At 46.1% G+C, this 23,976-nt stretch overlaps 1 long non-coding RNA gene across 1 annotated transcript; it reads left to right on the top strand.

Moving 5' to 3' along the window:
- The first annotated feature begins 20,360 nt into the window (after positions 1-20,360).
- LOC103166928 lies at positions 20,361-23,155 on the top strand. Its single transcript, XR_485013.3, has 2 exons — positions 20,361-20,524; positions 22,811-23,155. It is a non-coding gene; the product is annotated as an uncharacterized LOC103166928 (long non-coding RNA).
- The last annotated feature ends 821 nt before the right edge of the window (positions 23,156-23,976 follow it).

A 23,976-nucleotide genomic window follows, 5' to 3' on the forward strand; every position in this document is an offset into this window, starting at 1 on the left:
GTAAAAATCCAAACCAAGACTTCATTGAACATCTTGGTTCTCCCTTTAATGATAAAAACGGTATTTGTTAAGCACTTACTATGTGTCAAGCACTGTGATAAGCAGTGGAGGAGATAAAAGATAATCAGATTGGACACAGTACTTGTCCCACATGGGGCTCACGGTTTTAAACCGCATTTTACAGATGAGGGAACTGAGGCACAGAGAAGTGCAGTGACTTGCCCCAGGCCTAACAGCAGGCAAGTAGCAGAGCTGAGATTAGAACCCAAGTCCTCTTGCAGGCCCTGGCTCTTTTTGTTAGGCCACACTGCTTCTCCTATTCACTCCCGTATTCAACTTCTACTACTTGATCAATAAAGAGCTCCACTGATTCCAAAGCCAGTTTCCGGCTTTGTCCACCTTTGAAAAAACTTCTGTTATTAGTTTTGGCATCCTTTTCAAGGTGCTCTTCAAACTCTCTGTTGGGCCACCTAACTTCCTATCTGCATAAGACCTTTTTTTTAAAAAAATGGTATTTGTTAAGCACTCACCATGTGACAGGCACTCTACTGGGATAGATACAAGCTAATTAGGTTGGACACAGTCCATGTCTCACATGAGGCTCACAGTCTTAACCCCCATTTTACAGATGAGGTAACAGACACAGAGAAGTTTAGTGACTTGCCCAAGGTTACACAGCAGACAGAGCTGAGATTAGAACCCAGGTCCTTCTGAATTCCAGGCAGGCCAGTGCTCTATCCACTAGACCATGCCGCCTCTGACCTGCCATTCTTTTATAGGCTCTCTCTTTCTACTTCCTATTTTTGAAGGGATGAACTGTTCCCTGCCAGTAGGTAAGGTTCCGTTTAGTTGTTTTTTTTGTTGTTGTTGTTTAATTTTGTTTTTGTTCTGAGGCACACATTTTACATGGACTTTTAAAATGCTGTTTTTTCAAAGCCACCAGGCCTCTTGTAGTCACTTGATTTTTTTTTTTAGCTACCTCTTTCAGCTTTTTCTTAAGGTCCACATTTTATCATAGTTTCCTTTTCTAAAATTGAATACTGAATCCTTGTGCCTTTTTTTTCCCTTCCCAGAGGAAAAAAATGTTGAATTTAATTTGAGTTGTGGTAACTATTGCAAAGTGGCTCTCCCACATATATTTCCTGCACTAGGCCCTGTCCACTATTCAGAATTAGATCCAGCATATTATCTTTTTTGGGGGTTCTAAGACTAGTTGTTGAAGAAAGGTCTCAGTTTTCCCATCTGAAAAATGGGAATTAAATACCTGTTCTCCCTCTCTCTTAGACTGTGAGCTCTATGTGGGACTGGTGCTGTTGCCTGATCTAATTGTCTTAAGTTTACCCCCGTGCTTAGTGCAGAATAAGTGCTTAACAAATACAATTATTATTATGAGACCCAAGAAGCTAAATGAATTCTTGATTTGGGTCTTTCCTAGGGAAAATGTTAGAGGGATTCCCAGATCCCAGTTGCTTTCTTTTTGTAGAATAATGGAGTCATGACATTTTGTACCAAGGAGGATTAGGCAGGTGGCAGAATCTACTCTGGGTGGGAAGAGACTCTGGGAAGGTGCCTGGCCCTCTCCCTGCCTCCAGGAGGATCCTTTCCTAAACCATCCTAATCAGGTGTGATTAGGATTAGAGAAGCAGCGTGGCTCAGTGGAAAGAGCACAGGCTTTGGAGTCAGAGGTCATGGGTTCAAATCCTGGCTCGGCCACTTGTCAGCTGTGTGACTTTGGGCAAATCACTTAACTTCTCAGTGCCTCAGTTACCTCATCTGTAAAATGGGGATTAAGACTGTGAGCCCCATGTGGGACAACCTGATTCCCCTGTGTCTACCCCAGTGCTTAGAACAGTGCTCGGCACATAGTAAGCGCTTAACAAATACCAACATTATTATTATTAGGTGTGAGTTATTCTGGCTTATAAAAGACCTGTGAAGCTGGAGATTCCACAGTCCCTCTTGGTCTTCCATTCCACTGTCAAGTAGTATGGTCTAGTGGAAAAAAGTAGGATTTAGGAGGCAGAGGACCTGAGTTCTAATAGGACCTGAGTTCTAACACTGACTGTGGCACTTCCTTGCTGTGTGACCTTGGGGAAATTGCTTAACTTCTCTATACCTCAGTTTCCTCGCTGTAAAATGGGTATTCAATACCTGTTCTCTCTTCTATTTAGACTTTATCAAATTTAGAAGATGCCATAACAAACAAAAACAAGACCCAACTAGCAGGAAATGATTTGTGCTGCATCTTGAGCCCTTACCCTCTTGTTGGGACCTCCAGGGAGATGGAGAAGAACAGCTGGTCACCACTCTTGATCTCCCTAGCCCATCATTCTGACAGAGGAAGAGATGAGATTAGTCTGACAGGGTTTGCTTCCCCCAGAACTCCATTCTCCTGGGGTTTGGATACTGAAGAGGTCATGATTTTTTTCCCCCCATTCTATCATTCGTTACATAATAGACATATTGCCAAAGGCCAAGGCAACCTGAAAGGAAATAAAAAGAAAACTGAAGAACAGCAGATCTGAATCACCTTCAACCTCTAGGGACAATCTATGGAACAGAGGAATCAAAATATCCAAGTCACAAGGACCCAAGGCTGCTGCAGAGGGGGCAGCAGGTGGCAAAATCTCACCAGGTGCCAATATACAGGAATGCCTATCCTGGGGGAAAGACAGGAAGACAAGTGAGAGGCTGCTGTTCCCCAGTTTGTCAGACCCTTTTGAGCTAAGTCGTAGTAAGACTCTTCCTTGAGTGTTTACTGTGTGCAGAGCACTGTACTAAACTAAGAGGGGACTGGCTTGTGAGCATGTAATCTGCATAAAGCCACGTGTTGACTCAAGACCACTGTTTCATGAACATAGGATGAAATAAAATGCATTTACATCCAGACTTCATTTTCTGGGCTAAAACACCAATGGGTTTATTAATGGTCTTTGTGCTGTAAGTTCGTTGTGGACAGAGAATGTGTCTGTTTATTGGTCTATTGTACTCTCCCAAGCTTTTAATACAGTGCTCTGCACACAGTAAGCACTCAATAAACATGATTGAATGAATGAATAATGGGAGTGGTGGGGAGGAAAGGGAGGTGAGGGTGGGTGTCTTTCCCCTCCTTCCCAAAAGGCCAAATTCTCACAAGGTCCCAGAGGAGAGGATATTACTTTCTATGCCTAGGGGTTTGGGGGAGGGTGCCAGGTGGGAGAGAAGGGTAAGAGAGGAAGGGTGGTATGGTTGGGGGCTGGGAGTTCAGTTCATTCCTCAATCTGGGACAGGGCTGGTGATAAGCCCAAGCCCTGAACAGAGGGATAACATTATGACTGCCCACTGATCTCAGTGCTGTCAGGCAATCTTAGGGCCGCTTCAAGAACGGTTACTGGTTTGGACTGCAGGAGCTGAGCAGATCCATTCCACGTCCAAACCGAGCCCATTTCTCAGGACTCTCTTTTGTAGCCAAGAAATTTAAAGTCAAAATGCTGTAAAGGGTGCCTTTGGGTTTTCAGGCCTGAGCTCTCTAAAGAGTTCAGTTGGAGGTATTAGCATAGCAGGTGGTACTGCATCCAATTCCCTTAGGGAAACTACTGCATTTTATTTAGGGGGCATTAGTTAACTATTGGGTCTCTTAGGTGCAAAACAGTTATTAAGGAACACAGAATGGTCTAGTGGAGAGACTAGAGACATGGGAGTCAGAAGACCTGGGCTCTATTCCCACTTGTGCCACTGGCAAGACCTGGGGCAAGTCACTTAACTACTCTGTGCCTCCATTTCCCTATTTTTACAATGGAGATCAATTATCTGCTCTCCCTCTCCTGTGGATTGTAGGGCAGAAACAGCATCTGATCTGATTTTCTTGTCTTTACTGCTGTGCTTGGCACAGAGCAATTGCTAAATACCATAACCAACTAGTTTACTATTAGTATTGGCTATATCAATGTAAGTGAGGTTGTAGTTCTCCACTCTGGGACTCTCAGTTTTTTCCCTCCCACCAGAGGGCCTTGGCTCTAGGATACAAGTCCAATATCAGCTGAGTGGTAGTACTCTGAGATAAACAAAGAAAACAAAAAACGAAAAGTATTTCTCTTGGTATTTCAGGCCCTCTCAGTAGGGAAGTGTCTTAAAAAGCTGGAGGTCAGATTACTTAGAGCAGGCTGGTCTCCCTTCCTTCAGGGGCAGAGAGAGGAGAAGAACCAGAGTCAAGTGTCTGGGATTTGATTTCCCAATCTACAGCATAGGAAGGACTGTAGTCCCTGCTAGCAAGAACAACAATCATGGCAACAATACAATACTTTGACTTTGAAGAGCACTTTTTAATTTTTAATTTTAATTTTCCCCAGTATTTTTGCATCATTTATCTCATTTTATCCTCCAACAGTCACAATCCTGGGAGATGAGGAGAGGCAGATATTATGATTCCCCATTTTACAGATGGGAAACCTGAGCCCAGAGCAGATCAGACTGCTCTAGGCTGTCTGGACAGTCTGGATCTAGACTGTAAGCTCGTTGTGGGCAGGGAATGTCACTGTTTATCATTGTATTCTACTTTCCCAACCATTTAGTACAGTGGTCTGCACACAGTAAGTGCTCAATAAATACAACTGAATGAATGAATCAGTAACTTGTCCAAGGCCACACAGCAGTCCAGTGGCAGAGCCGGGACTAGAACCCAGGTTCACCCACCTGACTGCCAGACCTGGGCTTTATCCAATAGACTTCATCAGAAGCCAACTGTGCCAAGAGAGAAGAAAAGGGCCGTAGATGGACTGCTCAAATGTGAACTGACATGGGAAAGTTACTGCCTAGGTCCTAAGATGACCCCATCCATGACCAGTTCCCCCTGGTTTCTCTGGGTGATGGGTGTTGATTGGTAGCCAACAATTCAGCTGCAAGAGGGCAACTGAATCCACACTGTGGCTTTCTCTGGGTTGCCAGTTCCTTAATTATTGGGAAACAGGATGGCCTCGTAGGCAGGGGAAGGGACAGGACGACCTCCAGAGAGTTCTGACAGTGTAGGAGTTTCCGATGCTGTTCTCAACCTAGCCGGAGATGGACAGAGTGGGGGTGACTTCAGATCTCTGTTTCCAGGGAGTGCAGCTCTGACTGGGAGGGAGCCAACCTCCAGCTGATTTCTGATGCAATGGAAAATGGGAGCCCTGCCGAAGGTCATGGGCTGGACTTTGCCTTTCCTGAATGCCTGGGTAATCCGGATTCTTTATCTGTCTGAACTCCGGCCTCTCCAGGCCCACACTGGCAGCGGCTCTAGTCACCAGTTGGCAGGGCTCTTCAGGTTGGCAGGTTTCGGATGCCCAGCTAGACACAGAGGGATGGGGAGGGTGAGGATGTGGTGTGCCACAGGGTCCTGAGGAACACCAGCCAGAACTCCTTGTCACTGAGGGACTGTTTCTGGAAGAACCGTGAGTGGAAAATCACCCCAGGGCTTGGAAAAGGATCCAGCCGGAGGTGGAGGGGCGGTTTGGGGTGAGAGGTCAGGAGGATCTTGGGGACACAAGAGGGTGTTTGGAAATAAATCACCCTATAGTGGGTATTTTTCCAGCCCTGATTCAGACCGGAAGATTTCTCCACAAAGGGATTTCAAAATCCTCCCTAGGGGGAAACACGGAGAGCTCTCTTTTGGAACTCTTTGGGCTTGACATGGGATGTGAGAGAAAGGACCACAAATGCTGTTTGGCCCCCAGCGGGAGCCTGACTTTCAGGAGATGTTCGCTGTGAAAAGCTCCCACCCTGTGAAGAAGATGGAGCATTTCCAAGAGAAAGAGAGTGAAGGACGGAGACAAAAAATATCCAAGGCAAACTTGGGCTTAGCTATCCCCCGCCCTCTCCCCTTCTCTTCCTGATACTTAGCAGCAAAAACGGTTGAATGCCAGAGATGTGACAGTGTGGTAGGGACTGAGCAACCTAGCTGAGAGGTCTTAAATACAGTTGATTTTTTTTCAAAAATCCAGTGCTGTGGCCTATCCCTGGCCTATCATCATCCACATCTAGTATATATTCAGCACCCACATGGCACAGAGCATTATAATATTTATATATCTATATATCTATTATAATACAGTGTATTAAAGAGTTATATTAAGAAATAGATATGGTTCCCACCTAAGGAAGGGAGGAAAGGTGGACAAACCTTTATCACTATAGGATGCATGTACATGTACGCTGGTGCACACGCATACACAAACACACACACACACACACACACACACACACACACACACACACACTCAATATCTTCCAAGAATGAGCTGTATAGGAGGAGCCAGTCATGGATTAGAGGCAGGTAGGTGGGTTGGAGAATGGTTAGAGTTCATCAGGGAACCATCATGGGCTAGTGGACAAACCATGGACATGGGAGTCAGAGGACCTGGGTTCTAATCCCAGCTCTGTCCATTGCCTGCGATGTGACCTTGGACAAGCCACTCACCTGTTCTGTGCTTCAGTTTTCTCATCTGTAAAATGAGGATAAAAATACCTGTTTTCCCTTCTTCTTGGACTGTGAGCCCCATGTGGGACAGGGACTGTGCTCAACCTGATTATCTTGGATCTATCCCAGCAATTAGTTCAATGCATGGTGCATAATAAGCGCTTAACAAATACCACAATTATTATTATTATTATTAATAAAAGGTCAGTTTGGGTAAAGGCTTAGAGGCAAGAGAGGGAGGCCCAAGCCTAAGGGGCTACAGAGTCGACAAGCTTGGCAGGAACAAACTGAAGGAGCTGGAGTGTGCCAAGATCAGTGTCAAAGCTATTGTGCGCAGTCCCAGTTCTGAGCCTTTGGAGAACATAATAAAGAAGTTCCCTGTCCTCAAGGAGCTTATAATCAAATTACAGAACCAAGGCCAGAAATTGATGAATTAAGTGCAGTAAGAGATGGAAGCAGACAGGTCAGAATGGGGAACTCTTAAGTAGTAGTCACGGTATTTATTGAGCACCCACTGGGTGCAATGCCCTATACTAAGTGCTCAGGGAAGTACAATAAAAGCATGAGACACAATCCCTGCCCACGAGGAAGTTACACTCAGAGGGAGACAGGCATACAGATTTTTACAAATAGGGTAAGATCTGAATAAATACATTGAAGGGTCAATTGATTATGCTTATATACACACAAGTGCCTCTGAGGAAGGTTATAAATGAATATGGAAGTACTAGAGGGTCGTTGTGACTCAGGGTGTTGGGAACTAATTGAGGTAGGCTTGGTAAAGGAGGTGGGATCTTTGGAGAGCTTTAAATGTGGGGAGGGCTGTGATATGCACCTTGGCTTAGGTGAGGCTGTTAGGACAGTATGAGCAAGAGGCAAGAGAGTCTGGAGCTAGATACAGTCTTGAAGGTTCCATTGAACAATAATAATAATAATACTTCATTTTTGTTAAGCATTTGCTATGTGCCACGTACTGTGGTGGATATAGGATAATCAGATTAGATCCAGTCCTTGTCCCACAAGGGACTCACAGTCTACAGGGAAGGAAGAATAGGCATTGAATCTCTGTTTTACAGAGGAGGAAACTAAGGCACAGAGAAGTTAAGTGACTTGCCCAAGGTCACACAGCAGGCAAGCGATGGAGCAGGGATTGAGAGTTCCCGGGAGTCCCGACTCCCAGTCCTGTGCACTTTCCACTAGACCCCACTGCCTCTATCTCTAGTCAAGTCTTTTGACTAAGGGGGAGATGAGCGACCACCATAGAGCCAAACAAAATGGTTTTCTCCACACCCTACCCACCCCAACATGCCTCTGGTAGATCAATTCACACCTCCTAGGTCTCATCCCACCTTCTGGGTGATCTAGCAGAGGCCAACTGCCACTCTACTTTGTCCATGAAATAGTGGGGGAGGGAGAAAGGAAGGGAGAGAGGGAGGAAGGAGGAAGAAGATACTTGGCCCATTTCTCTGGGGAAAGTTGAGTGACGTCTGGAGCCTTAGGAGCCCTGGGAATGGTATTAAGTGGGTGGTGGTGGGAGGGTCCCAGGAAAATCACCATGACTCTGGCAACCTCAAAATCTATCTCAGATGGGAAGGAAGGGTAGAGGATCCTTGAGTCTAGAGACTATTCCTTCTGACTCTGCCCAGGGTCCTTCTGCTCGGAGGGGTTTCCTGTTTGGGTAGAAGCCAGGCCCCAGGTTGTCTGTAAGCAGGAAGCCATTTGCCTCCTAAAGCAGGAGCTCAATTGGGCTAGGGTGGGATTGGGGAGACCCATCTGGCATTCCTCCAATCTCTCCCTCATCCAGACACTCCCACCTCCTGGAGAGTTCATGCCAGTGTAGCCTACCTCCAGCCCTGCTTGATCCTCACTAGATTGGAGGGTAGATTTCCAGAACTACTTTAGATCCTGGAAGCGGTGAGCAGGGGAAGTTGTTGCCCGTCCACTCTGGAGCCCTTTCAGACTAAGAAAATATCCCCCCTGGAAAATGGTCCAGGATCGGGGAGGTGGATATGATGCCGGGAAGTACCTGCCCATCTGGAGTTTCAAGGAGACATTTGGGCTTTTTTTTTTTCTCCAAAATTCCAGGAGCATCAAACCTTGCAGGGCATAATGTGGCTGTTTTTTTTTTTCCTTTTTATCATCCTCAATATCCACAAAGTAGAGAGGGTAAACCATCCCCAGCTCCTTTTCAGTAATTTGCCCTTCTTTTTAAATTGCAAACCTGTTAAAATAAGTGTTTCCTGTCTCTCGGGCTTCCTTGTATTTTCCCCTTTAATTACCTGTGTCTCCGACTTCAACAGGGTGCCCTCTTCCTGCTGTGGGATGGGGGAAGAGGAGAAAGGTGGGGGGAAGGGGAGGGAGGGAGGGGGCAGTGTTCTGCGGAGACCCAGGAAGATGAGGTTACCGACTCATCACTGTTTCCCCCTTTTCCTGTAATTATCTCTGCCTACCTTGGCTTATGTTTTCCAAAGGTTCTGCCTCTTGGGACTTGACTTCCTAAAGACAGTGACAGCTGGGAACCGGACAGGAAGAAGAAGAGTCTGAGTATTTTTTCATTCAAAGGCATTGGTAGACAAGGGTGTTTGACCAATACTTCCAGTACGGAAACAAGCAGCCATAAAATCTTCAATCCAATCCACGCCAGACCATGACAAGTCTTGCAGCAACCAAGATTAGAGAGTTATTAAACATAGATTCAGCACCTGGTGAGCAACCTGAAAACCAAGCCAAGGACTCTGTCCTCTTTGGGGAAGACACAAAGAGCACTCACTAGGTTCTTCAGTCACACAAATTCCCAGGAAACATAGCAAAAGCCCGATCCTCTGGAGATACGTGCTGGACCCAGGGTGTTGGGTATTATGCACAGCACACATTCAAGTGGAAACTTTCTTTCCCCAAAGCAGACCATGGTCATTTTTCCTATAATGTGGGGGTTTACATTCCTGATGAAGCTTGTGTTAAGGAACATGTACATTGAAGTATGCCCACCTTGACTAAAACCATGCACATGCACACAATAGTTTCTTCTCACGTCACATCCCACTCTATCCAGACAGATGGGTGTTGACAGGGGAATCTTCCCTAATTCCCTAAATGTGTTCCATCCAGGGTGCATAGTGAAAACCCACATTATGGAGGAACTGTATGTACAAGTTTATCCCTCTGTATCGGGAACACAAACGCCACGGTGAGAAAGGATTAAAAGAATAGGGGCCACTCAGAAGAGCTGGATCGGATTAGAGTTGAAGCCCTTTGAAGAGATCAGTGAGCCTGTGGATAAAAGGGTACTAGTAGGCATAGTACATTTAGACATTCAAAATGGTTTTGACCAAGTTTTGCACCAAAAAGGGTTGGCTTGAAACAAACAACAGGAAAAACAGCTTCACTCAGCAGATGGTAAGCATGTGGAATTCATTATCACAGGAAGTCGTGCTGGCTGAAAATATCAGTAGGTTCAAAGGGTGAGAATACATACATGGATGGGAGAGGTCCAGAAGAGGTTGCAGGATAGAACTTAGGGATGTTAGGATGTCAGATGGCACATCCCAAAACACCGGGGTAGATGTCAAGGAGGGAAACAATCACACCATTCCTTCAATCGATGATATTTACTGAGTGCTTACTGTGTGCAGAGTACTAGACTAAGCCCTTGGGCAAGTACAACTAAACAATATAAAAGAATTGGTGTTATATTGGTGACACATTCCCTGTCCATAACAAGTTTACAGTTTACAGAGGGGGCAAACATCCTCTTGCCACTGTTGGAGATACAATTTTGAGCCAGATGGAATATTGATCCGGCCCAGGAATCAATCAGTCAGTGGTATTTATTGAGCACTTACCCAAAAGCAGAGACCAGACTGGAACTGATAAAGACATAATATTCCCATAGCCCTCATTTCACCTATTCACCCTCCCTTCTGCGTGGACTGTGCACTTGAGTCGGTAGCCCTTAAACACTTCGATATTCACCCCAGCCCTCCAGAGCACTTATTTATATATCCTTCTATTCTCCCATTTCCCCTATCTCTAATTTATTTTAAAATCCGTCTCCCCCTTCTAGACTCTAAGTACCTTGTGGGCAAGGGTCTTGTCTACCAACTCTATTGTATTGTTCTGTCCCAAGTGATAGACTTGGATGAAGTCCAGTGCTCTGCACACAGTAAGCACTCAGTTAATGCCACTGATTGATTGATTGTCAGTAAAGTGAAGGAGCCAAATTCAGGATTTATCCAGCTCCACTTGTGTAGAGTAACAATAATAATAATAATGATGGTATTGGTTAAGCGCTTACTACATGCCAACCACTGTACTAAGCACTGGTTTTGATTCCAGATAATCAGTCAATGATATGAGCTTACTGTGTGCAGAGCATTGTGCTAAGCTCTTGGGGAAGTACAGTATAGCAAAGTTGGTAGACATGTTCCCTGCCCACAGTGGGCTTACAGTCTAGAGGGATCAGTTTGGACAACGTCTCTGTCTCACATAGGGTTCTCAGTCTAATCAGGAGGGAGATTGAGATTGAATCCCCATTTCACAGATGAGGAACCTAAGGAACAGGGAAGGTAGGTAACTTGCCCAGTGTCACACAGAAGACAAGTGCTAGAGCCAGGATTAGAAGTCAAGTCCTCTGACTCCCAGACCTGTGTCCTTTCCATTAGGGGGGAAGTATCATGACCTAGTGGAGAGAGCATGGGCCTGGGAGTCAGAAGGACCTGGCTTCTAATCCCAGCTCCACCACTTGTCTGGGGTGTGATCTTGGTCAAGTCACTTCCCTTCTCTGTGCCTCAGTTACCTCATTCATAAAATGGGGATTAAGACTGTGAGCTTCACTTTGGGACAGGGACTGTGTCCAACCTGACTTGCTTGTATCCACCCCACTGCTTAGAACAGTGCCTGACACATAGTAAGCGCTTAACAAATACCACAGCTATTATTATTATTCCTTAGTAGAGTCTACTACTAGCCATCTGGGAGCAGGAAATAGAAGCCAGGGCCCCTGCCCTGGAGAAGCTTATAGTTTAAGGGGAGGGAGAAAAGTGGCTATACATTGAAATGGAAAGCCCACCACATGAAACCAGTGACCTCTCAATAATGCATCTGATGGAAGTGAACGGTAACGTGCACCAGTATTAGAGAAGTATAATAGCAGAGCAGGGATATTTTTAGCTTCTTGCTCACTCACAGTCTGATTTCTTTCGTGAACTGGACTGGTGGTCTTGGACTAATTGGCCCAGCTGTGTAAATGTGAAGTTTCAAGTCCCTGCATGTGAAGCATAAGGCAGATTGTCAAATGCCCATCTAAGAGAAGCAGGAGAACACGTGTACTCTTTCTTAGCCCAGGACTCCAACTCTCCAGGTTTGACATATGATGTCATTTTGTTATATTTGGCACGGCATGCAATATATTACACATATGATAACAGAGTTTTATGGAGAAACGTATGGTGCTATTCATCATGTCATTATTGGAGTAATTCAATGTCAACTCTGCTCAGCATATCTATCATCATTCCCATTATGGGCTGGATTCCACAGGACATAATCGGGCAGACTTGCAGCAGGAGCTTTGCCGGAGGAGGGAACCTGTGGGTAGGTAATAGGTCTTTCAGTCTGATAGGAATGTGCTTTGTTCTAATTGGCTCTGGGCAGGTAGCAAAAGGCACTGACTGGGTTCAGAGGAGTGAGCCAGAGTTCAGATATTTATCTGGATCTCATCTGAATACTGGAATAGCACCCTTACACCACCTTAAAGTCAAATTTGGAATTTCAAGAAAACGGGCATGAGTCCCCGTGGACCATGCCGGGCTCTAGGTTAGTAACTTGGAAGGAACTTGTGAGAGACAGAAACAGAAACCTCCTCAGAGTCTGGGGATTTCTGGGTCAAGTCCTGCTCAGAAGCCCGGAGGGGCACGGGCAAAGTAAAGGAAGCGATCCTTGGGGAAGAGGTGAGCAATTGCGGTGTCCCAAAGGAGGTGTTGTTTACAAAAGAATCCACCTTGACAGTGTCACAATCTGGATGCTTTTCTAGAGGATGGAGCAGCCTTGAGTATTCCAACAGTCACTAGCCAAGGATGAGAGGAGTAACTGGATGTCAACGGGTGGATGATCCCTCTAGAGTGTAAGCTTGTTGTGGGTAGGGAACTTGTCTACCAACTTTGTTATAATTATGTTGCTTGGCGTAGTGGATAGAGCACAGGCCTGAGAGTCAGAAGAAACTGGGTTCTAATCCCAGCTCTGCCACTTGTCTGCTGTGTGACCCTGGGAGAGTCTCTTCACTTCTCTGGGCCTCAGTTACCTCATTTGTAAAATGAGAATGGGACTGGGTGCCCCAATTAGGACAGGGCCTGTGTCCAACCTGATTTGCTTGTAACCCCTGCAGCACCTAGCACATAGTACGCACTTAACAAATACCACTATTATTATTATTGTACTCTCCCAGGTGCTTAGTACAGTGCTCTGTATTCAGTAAGTGCTCATAAATACGATTGACTGATCAATGATGAGTCCAAGAAAAATCAACTCACCATCAGGAACCATCTTCTGGTCTATGCCTTATTCCTGCCTCCCATCCCCTTCCTCCACCACAATCCACAATCCGGAGCAGGGCCTCCTAGCCATTTCCATCCTGGGACATGCTTTTTGTCATACAGGAATGAACTTCCCATCCCCCACAGTCCACGGTGAGCAGGGTAGGTGGAGATGGGTGTGGATGTTGTGGGTGGGTGTCAGGTGGGGAGGTTCTGCTCAGTTTTACAGGCCTTCACTCACAAAGCCACTGCCTGCACATATGCACACATCTTTTCCTGGGTTCAACCCTGGGACAGATATATATTTCAACTCCACAAGCCTAATCTTGACTATACATGCACGGTCAAATCCAAGATGTCGATACACCAAAATTCTCAAGAGACACCATCTTCACAGAACACAAGTGGGGAAATATTGAGTCAGAAGACCCCTGGGGCCTGGCCCCTGATCACCAGGCTGCTTCCTGAGTAGCAAACAAGGGCTTCTCTAAAGCTTTTGACCCTTTTGGCTGAAGTTTGGGATACAACCCTGAAACTCTATATGTGTGTGAGCTTGTATGGAAAAGAGAGTTTTCCTTCAAACTCCTCCAGCTCCTCTCACTACTGCTCTCCGTCCCAAAGATTACCTGCAGTTCTCGCCTTCCCATCCTTGCCAAGGATAGAGACCCAAACTCTCCAGGACTGCAGTTTCTTCTTGGGATAAGGATCTGATTATATTCCCAGGGCCTTCTCTACTCCAGGATGGACAGGAGAAGAGGCAAAGAGATCAGCTACATAAACACAAAACCATTCATCCCTCTAGGGCACATGGAGAAATGGAGTAGCGTATTGGGAAATACTACATTCTCTTCACGGAGTCTTGAGAATTGAGTATCACACCCAAGACCACAGATGGTAGGATGATCATGCAAATTAGTCCAGGCCTAGGATTTAAAAGCAATTCCAGGGGGAAAGGAGGGCACGTAAGTATTTTCATAAACATGGAAATTATAACTGGATGTTTTTCCAAATCCTGTTGCTCCCTGCTGACCAGTGCCTTTTCGCTGACAGGGCCAAGGGTGAGGAGCAAGAGAGCATTCTGGGAAGGTGTCTGGGGCCAAAAGACTGCTTTTGAAGGCTGCTTGAGGGAGCAGTTGTCAATGGTGCCAATATCGTTTAGGAAATGTTCCTCAAGCTCAACTTGACTCCTTTTCTTGGAGAGGAAGAGGGTAGATTCTGGCCCAGATCATCAGTTGGGGTTCAGGAGGACTAGCAGCTGCCTTTCTCTGACTGTACCACTGAGTCATCATACAGTGTGGGGTCAGTCCCTCCACCCCAATGCCTGCTTCCTCCCAGATAGCGCGGCAAGGCTGACTGCTGATAACCAAGCCCTGGGGAGATGACTTTCTCTGTTGTTTTGTCATATGCCTCTCATGACTCCGGTGTCTCTGGCTCAGCTCTTAGGGTCTGTAATCTTGTGTAGGCAAGGGTCTCTCTGTTGGGTTGGGAGCCCAGCACAAAGTGGATGCTCAGCAGTGATAATAACCAAACTGTCGTATTGTCAGTAAGAAGACTGTTAACAGAAATCCTGGCCATAAGGGAGCCAGACAGTGGCCGAGTAATGAGTTTGCTAATTAGCCTCCAAGGTGGCCTTCGCTTGGCCTCTCTCCTTGGATCAGCTCTGGGAACAGATTCCTAACTCTCTTGCTCCTCTCTCACCCATTTTTCTTCCCTCTTCTCTTGCCCTCTGCTCGTGTTTCGACACTGGGAGGTTGCATCACTGCCAGATCTGGGCTGCTCGTCGGCTCGATATCTGAATGTTCATCATGCTTCATTTCCTATGACTAAATTCAGAATAATCTTCTGCGGAGGCCAGGACTCCAGGACACCACGCTGCACTGCTCAGCGCGACTGCATGAGAAGCAGCTGTGCCTAGCTTTTGGAGGAAGGCACCAGGATTACGGGAAGCAGCTCAGCAATCCCAGTGAGCTCCTGGGTCATCATAAACCCTGACAGGCACACCCACGCTCCCAGTTGTTTACCCAGAAGTCCAGCTCCTGATCTCTCTGCACTGACATCCTTCTTAGCTCCCTCCATCAGGAGCCCCTGCCTACATCTGAAAGTAGTGAGGTATAGTGGAAAGAGCCTGGGCATCGGGGGACCTGGATTCAAACCCCAACTCCTACATTTGCCTGCTGTGTGACGTTGGGCAAGTCACTTCACTTCTCTGTGCCTCAGTTTCCTCATCAAAACTGGGATAGGACTTCTGTTCTCCCTCCTCCTTAGACTACGAGTCCCAGGGACGATGTACCTGATCTGGCTGTACTGTCTATACCCTGTTGCTTAGCAAATAACACAATCATGATTTCTCTACTGGCCCAGAAATACTTGGACCCCAGTGGCATCTTTTGGAGAATTTCAGAAAGCCAGAGTTAGGACTTCAGTAATAATGATGATATTTGTGTTAAGCACTTACTATGTTCCAAGCACTGTTCTAAGCACTGGGGTAGATACAAGGTAATCAGGTTGTCCCATGTGGGGCTCACAGTCTTAATCCCCATTTTACAGATGAGGCAACTGAGGCAGAGAGAAGTTACCTGACTTGCACAAAGTCACACAGTAGTCATTTAGTCCCTCCCTCTGTTCCCAGGCAGGACCACACCACTGCCACACCCTAGCAGAATGATCATCACACTGAGTGGATATGGATGAGATTGTTTTCTAATTTATGGAATTCTGTCCAAATTTCCAATTCCTCCCACAACACCTTTTTAGAACTTCCCATCTGGACAAATCTTGTTGATTCTCCCTGACTTCAGCCCCTCCCGTTAGAGCAAAGGTGCTCATGTTTCTTAGTGGCTGACTATGCATTACACAAGTGTATTTTGGGAGAGGATTTTTTCACTAATCTGCCAGGGGCCAATCTAACACTCAGTGCCCAAAACAACATTAGTGGAGAGTGTGCCGTGAAGAAAAAGGTACTGGTTACAGAACCACCAACCACTAGTCTTCCCCTTGAACCTGCAACAAGGTGCCCTAACATCAGCATGCCCATCAACATTTTGAGAGTTTCTAGCCAAAACAGTGGGGCCGGGACAAAAGGGCACAAAGTTAAGTCCAGTTGGGCTAGTGGGCAGGGATCACATCTTTCATCTTGTCTTGCCCCCATCTCCTCTATCTCACCACTGACTCCTTCCCCACATCCTCTCTCTGGCCTGGAACTCCCGCCCCCTCATATATACCAGACCACCACTCTCCCCACCTTCATAGGTTTAATTATGGTCACATCCCCTCCAAGGAGCCTTCCCCGGTTAAGCCCCGTTTTTCCCATCTCCCTCATCACTCTGCATCATCTACGCACTTGGATCTGTGACCTTTGGGCATTTAGTAGGCGCCCCACCCTAAGTCCCACAGCACTTATATGTATATAGCCATAATTTATTTATTTATATTGTCTGTCTCCGCCTCAAGACTGTAAGCTCATTGTGGACAGGGAATTAGTCTGTTATACTGCACTCTCCAGAGCACTTAGTGCAGTGTTCTCCACACAGTAAACACTCAATAAGTATCACTGATTGATTGATTGATCAACTCTATTGTACTATCCCAACCTCTTAGTACAATCTTCTGTACACATAGGCACTCAATAAATATCACTGATTGATTGATCAAAGTGGATAACACCTCCCTCTCTCCACTACTACTCTCTCTAGGATAGTGGGGCTGTGGCAAACTGAAGGAGAACACCAAACTGTGACTTATACTGCAGTTGGATTCTGAAGTATTACAATAAAAAGAATCAGTTGCTAATCCCCTTTTGGTTTGGTACAAAGTACGGCTGGAAATGTTTATGCCATTAAGAAAGACTTAAGGGTTTCAAGATTTGGATTGGAAGCAGGCATTGGTTTGGTCCTGGCTAGACTTGGCCTTTTTCTCCTCTGGACTGAAGTCTTTTCATTTAAGCGTGGAGATTCAAATCTGAGGCGTAAATCCCAGAGAGAGCAGGACGGACCCATGGGAGAAAGGTAGGGGCAAGTGGCTGGGGATCAAGCAGGAGAAACTCTGACCTCCCTCCCTCTCTCTAGTTTCTCATTTCCTCCTGCCTTCAAGACATCTTGACTTGGAAGTCCTGCCTACCTCAAACATGTCAAAACCAGAAATCATCTTCCCACTCCAACCCTGTCCTTCTTCTGATTTTGCCATCACTGTAGACAGCACTACCATCCTGCCCGTCTCACAACCCTGCAACCTTGACATTATTCTTGATTCCTCTCTCTCTCTCATTCAACCCATATATTCAATCTATCACTAAATCCTGTAGGTCTAAACCTTTGTGGCACTGTTAAAATCCACTTTTTCCTCTCCATCCCAACTACTACCACATTTTTTTAAGGGGATTTGTAAAGCGCTTTCTATGTGCCAAGCACTGGTCTAAGTGCTGGGGTAGATACAAGATAATCAGGTTGGAAATAGTCCATGTCCCACATGGGGCTCACAGTCATAATCTCCATTTTACAGATAAGGTAACTGAGGCACAGAGAAGTGAAAAGACTTGCCCAAGGTTATACAGCAGACAGGTGGTGGAGCCAGGACTAGAACCCAGGTCTCTCCGACTCCCAGGCCCGGGCTCTATCCACTAGACCACGCTGCTCCTCATCCAAGCACTTATCCTATCCCATCTTGATTACTGTATCAGCCTCCTTGCTGATCTCCATGTCCCTTGTCGCCTCCCACTCCAGTCCATACTTCACTTTGCTGCTTGGATCATTTTTCTAGAAAAACGTTCAGTCCATGTTTACCCATTCCTCAAGAACCTCCAGTGGTTACCCATCCATCGCCACATCAAACAGAAACTCCTTACCATCAATTTTAAAGCAATCAATCGTCTTGCCCCCTCCTACCTTACCTTGCTACTCTCCTACTACAACCCAGCCAGCACATTTCGCTCCTCTAATGCCAACTTATACACTGCACCTCGATCTCGTCTATCTTACCACCGAACTCTTGCCCGCATCCTGCCTCTGGCCAGGAGCGCCCTCCCACTTCAAATCCAACAATGGACTCTCCTCCCCTTCAAAGCCTTATTGGAGGCACATCTCCTCCAAGAGGCCTTCCCTGACTAAGCCCTCTTTTCTTTTTCTTTCACTCCCTTCTGCGTCACTCTGACTTGGTCCCTTTATTCATTCTCCCTCCTAGCCCCACATCACTTAGGTACATATCCATAATTTATTTAAATTAATATCCGTCTCCCACTCTATACTGTAAGCTCATTGTGGGCAGGGAATGTGTCTGTTATACTGTTATATTGTACTCTCCCAAGTACTTAATACAGTGCTCTACACACAGTAGGAGCTCAATAGATATGATTGATTGATGTCCATGAGTAGCTGTAACCAGTTTGTGAGCAGGATATTTCTGCCTACCAAGTTTCTGACTCTGAACCCAACATGGACCAGGTCCCCAGAAAACACCTACTTGGGTCCAGACCCTTTCACTGCTCCTTGTTTAATCCTGATTGAGTACCTTCAGGCTCACAAGCACCATACAGAAAATATTTTCCATGAATAAGTACCCAAAATCTTCTCAGAGGCCTCCAGCAGATGACTTAACTCCAATTCTCACCCCTGTCAAGCAGGCATTAGTGGAATTTTATAGGAGCTAATGAGCCAAGACCAGTAACCACCCAGCCCTCTTTTTCTCAATCTTGGCACTAAAATCTTTGTTTTCCTCTTTGCTTGTCTAGGTATCGGCTGCTTTTTCTTTCTGTCACTGAAGGCTTTCACATCTTCACCACAAACCACCATTCTTTACTGATACGTTCAGTCTGTCAGTGTGCAAAGTGCAATGTTTAAACGGGGAATGATAAAGCAAAACACTATCTTCACCCCGAAACCAGTCAGGCCTGGTCCCAACCATTCTGGCCATGCAAAACAAGAGTGCAAGAAGCGGGAAATGACAAACGGCAGGAAGGAGATGACTCTTTCCTTGTTAAACCCGGAACCTGCGTGGTTTTCCGGACAGTGGGGGTCTGCTTGCAGGAAGTGAGCTCGTTAGACTGTGAGCTCTCTGTGGGCAGGGAATGTGTCAGTTTGCTGTTGTATTGTACTCTCCCAAGCGCTTAGTATAGTGCTTTTCACACAGTAAGCGCTCAATAAATACGATAGAATGGAGTGGGTCAGCTAAGGAAGGCCAGGGGTTGTGGTGCAGTGAGCCTGCAAGCCACCATCCAGCTGACTTCCAATCTTACTCTCTGAGTCACGGATAGCTGGATTGCTCTCTGGCCTCCTGGCCTTTCTCCTTTTTCTGTCTCATAGTCCTGTTTGCCCCTTTCTTTTCTTTTTCCTCCTGGCCCATCGTGAACACTAAACCTGACCAGTGGCACCAATCCCCCCTGGGACAGTAGAAGTAGCAGTTGTTGAGTACGCACCTGTTATGGTGCTCTGTACTAGGCACTATGGATCACGAGGAAAGGCTAGTTTAGGCAGCCCTTGGGTTTGCCTTCTGGCCACAAGAGGTAAGTCTATACGGTAGAGCTGGGTTTCAGTTCTCACTTCAGCCCTTAGATCACTAATAATAATGATGGTGTATTTGTTAAGTGCTTACTATGTGCCGAGCACTGTTCTAATCACTGGGGTAGACACAAGGTAACCAGGTTTTTTCACATGGGGCTCACAGTTTTAATCCCCATTTTATAGATGAGGTAACTGAGGCCCAGAGAAGTGAAGTGAATTGCCCGGTCACACGATGGCCAAGTGGGCAGAGCCAGGATTAGAACCCATGCCCTCTGACTCCCAAACCCAAGTTCTGTCCACTAAAGCACACGGCCCCAGAACAACTTTCCCTCTCCTTCCTCTCTGCCAACCCACCTACCTCTTGATCTTCACTTCTTCACTTGTAATCTCTCTAGAGGAGGCCTGCCTGTGAGTCATACCAGCTCCTCAGGAGAGTGTCTGTGGGATCCACGTCTGGGTTTGGTATCTGCGTAAGACACTTTCTGTCTTTCCTCACTTAGCACTAACTAGCAGCAAGATAGACTACCTGGAGAGAGGCGAGCCACCAGAGCTGCCTGGGAGATAGTTAGGAGTCTTCTTGAATCCAACTAATGGGCTGTGCGCCCTAGGAGCTGCAAAGGGAGACTGACCAAAAGGGAATTTGGAATAGCAAACAGTAACAAAACAGGGACAACAACTGGCTCCCAAATGGGGGCCTTGTCCCCACTGAATTTTCCTCCTTTGGAGACTTTGAATTTTGGACACAGGGCAGAGAAGTGCTTACTGATCAATAGGCTTGCTGACGTCAGCCACATTGAGAAAGTCTTGGAAGAGCCAGGCCCCAGGCTGACCCAGTCCCAGCTAGGCCTCCAGCCAGGGTATTTATTTGGCAGAGCACTTCCTGACTCTTGCAGCCCAGGGCTGCCATCTCTCCTGATGATGGGGCTCCAGGCCCAAAACGAAGACAGGATCTAATCCAGCAGGACCTGCTTCCTTTAAGCAAGAGAAGAAAGGAGCCAGACGAGTAGAGGGCTCCTGGACTGTGTTTAGCCAATTCTGGGGTCCCCAGCCAACCTGGGGTTGGCTCTTCTGAGGTATTTGGGGTTTAAGAAGGTGGCTCTGAACTGAATTAATCAATTGATAATATTCGTTGAGCGCTTACCATGTGCAAAGCACTGTATTAAGTACTTGGGAAAGTGGAATAGAGTTAGAAGGCATGATCCCTGACCTCTAGGAGCTCACAATTCAGCCAGGGAGATATAAATAAAATCATTTTGAGATAGAAGGAAAAGGAAAAGGGTTATGAAGATGAATTTAGTTCAAAAATATTAGCATATGTGAGTCATCGTGTACAGAAGTGTTATGGGCGATTGTGAGGTGGTAGTTGTGTGGCTATGACCTGGGAGGAAGGAAATGTGAACCCGGGAAAGCCTTACGGAGTTGTTTTGTCAGAGGGCTTTGAAGAGGAAGAGAGCTGGGATCTGGCAGATTTGAAAGGGGAAGGAGTTCCAGGCAGAAGGAAAGGCTTGAACAAGGGGGGTGGAGGCAAGAGACAAGAACAAAGTAGATTATCTTGAGAGGAATGACACAGCGCTTGAGCTGCCGTGGTATAGAGATGATAAGTAAGAGGGAGAGAGCTGACCAAGTGCCTTAAATCCAACGGTCAGGAGTTTTTGCTTCACACAGAGAGGAATAGGCCACTATTGGAGGTTTTTGAGGAGAGGGAGATATATGCAGAATAAAGTTCAAGAAAATTATCCAGGCAGAAGAGTGAAGACTGGGCAGGAAAGAGACTGGAGGCCGGGAGAGCAGCAAGGAGGCTGATGCAATAGTCGGGCCAGGGTGTGACAAGTGCCTGGGCCAGGGTGGTGGCCATTTGGATGGAGAGAAAGAGGCAGATTCGGGAAATGGGGAGGAAAATCCGACAGAAGAGAGGTATAGACAGAATATGGGAGTTGAAAGAGGAGAGGGGAGTGGGAAAACAGGGAGCTGGTTCCTGGAATCTGCTGGTGGACCTTACCTCCACCAGTCACTCAATAGCCAATTTTTTTTTCAAATCAATAAACATGAAGCCTGTAACGCTTATAAGGCCTGAAATTTTAAGGCCTCATCCAAGCCCAACTGAGACGCCAAGTACAATGTTCCAACTCAGCTTGATGTCTGGACCAACTTCAGCGTGTTAGCATCAACAACCTTTATGGAGCAGCTGTGTGCAGAGCACTGTACTAGGCAGTGGAAATAATACAGATATGATGTCTGCTGTCAGGTGGCTTACAAACTAATGGGGGCCTAAATTCATGAATTTACACCAGTTAAGAGTGAGAAAAGAGATGTAAATAATAGGCAGAAGTGAACAAATACAAAAATAAACAGATACATACATGAGTGATGTGACTGAGGGGATGGCATGGCAGGAAGTTGTGGGGATCAATGACCTGGAAGAAGTGATTCTGGAGCAGGGCTTTGAATGAAGAGATGTGATTTGGGGAAGTTGAAAGTCATGAACAACTGGAGAGTCACAAATATCTCGACAAGCAGTGTAGCTTAGTGGAAACAGCCCAGGCCTGGGAATCAGAGGACCTGAGTTCTAATCCTGACTCTGCCTGCTTGTCTGCTTCGTGAGCTTAAGCAAATCACTTAATTTCTCTGTGCCTCAGTTTCCGCAACTGTAAATCAGGGATTCAAAACCTGTTTTCCATCCTATTTAGACTGTGAGCCCCATGTGGGACAGGACTGTGTCCAAACTGATTCACTTCTATATAACCTAGTGCTTAGAACAGTGTTTGACACATAGTAAGCACTTAACAAATATCATAAATAATAATAATACCATGCTCTGCACACAATAAAAACACTCCATAAATACCAGGAATTGACTGATCAACTGGATTGGACACAGCCCTAACCACGTTGTACAGATGAGGTAACTGAGGCACAGAGAAGTAAAGTGACTTGCCCATGGTCACACAGCAGACAAGTGGCAGATCCGGGATTAGAACCCAGGTCCTTCTGACTCCCAGGCCTGTGCTCTATCCACTAGGCCATGCTACTTCTCATCACAAAGTGACTGTAATTTTAAAAGAGGAATTGGTACTTGGTAGTTAACAAATGACTAGTTCCATAGTGCAGGGATTGCATTCTTCCAAAGCCCCACATTAAGAAAAGCTCAGGCTGTAGCATTCACTGTGTCCGACACCATGCAGATATCCACATGTACATGTGCACATGCATATAAACCATTTCTTTCAGCTCCATGGCACATCATATCCAATTAGGTACAGTGAAAACACACATTATGGAAGAACTGAGTGTATTAAAAGTAAACAGGTCTTTGCACACTGCATATTGTTTATATATCTCATTTGTCATGTTTATTGCAGGCTCAGCATGTTCATTTTTGATGATCACAGACCATCAGGGTCATGCAGAGGGTCGGTCGTTTGCAAGAAGAGACTCCAGTCGTAGCATTTTCCAGGAACTGTGACCGCTTCCTGTTCCGTCTCATTTTCCCACCCTCACGCCTAAGGAAAGCATATGTCACCTTCTCCAGATCTGAGTTTGGACCAGTCTTCTTTGGATTTATCTCTGGTTGGTCATTCTGAAGTTGGCCTGTAGTTTGGAGCTAGGCCAAGGCCTATGGAAACCTATTGTGTGTGGGTGCAGTTGGTGCAATAAATATGAGTCACTATAGGTACTATAGGTATATAGCTTTTTATATACAGTAAGATATTTCGTGTGTGTGTCTCTGCGTCTGGGTATGTGATGTGGGTCATGTCCTCATTTCCCCTACCCACCCTGTCCTCCATGAGACCTATGCACTTGACTTTTTAGCCTTTAAACACTCTGATACTCACCCCAGACCCATAGCACTTATGCACATATCCTTATACTCTACTATTCCCTTATTTGAAAGATATTTCAATGTCTGTCTCTCTCTGTAGAACGTAAACTCCTTGTGGGCAGAGTTTGGGTCTACCAACTTGATTTTATTGTACTTTACCAAGTGCTTAGTACAGTGCTCTGAACACAGTAAGCACTCAATAAATGCCACTGATTAATTAAATGATTGGTTGATGTCGACTTAACAGGCCAGGTCTTTGAGAGCAGGGACTATTTTTTGTGTGTGCTCCATACGGACCCCAAAACATTATGGAAACATAGATAGCATATATGTCATTTGGAGTTTTTGTGCCTCTGTTTTACCCCTCCATATTGATAAAGCCACAAGAAAACCCAGCAGGCAAATTCTACCAGAACCCCTGGGCCTCACTAGGAGAGTTTACTCCTCCATCTGCCAAATTAAATACAATTTCAACCCAAGTAGCATGGTCCCTAGAGCTCACCTGAGCACCTAGCAGGGCTGATGCATCAGGATGTGGTTAAGCATAAGCATCCGTGAAGAGATGACTATCAGCTCAGCCCCTGAGGTTGTTTGTGTGGGTGACTCAAGGTGAGTTTCCTCTGCCTGATTCAATTTCCCCTAGAAAGATAGACTGACAGACCTCCAGCCCCGTGTGGCCTAGGGGAAAAAAGCATGGTTCTGGGA

Source organism: Ornithorhynchus anatinus, chromosome X2, assembly GCF_004115215.2.
Source record: "Ornithorhynchus anatinus isolate Pmale09 chromosome X2, mOrnAna1.pri.v4, whole genome shotgun sequence".
NCBI lineage: Eukaryota > Metazoa > Chordata > Mammalia > Monotremata > Ornithorhynchidae > Ornithorhynchus > Ornithorhynchus anatinus.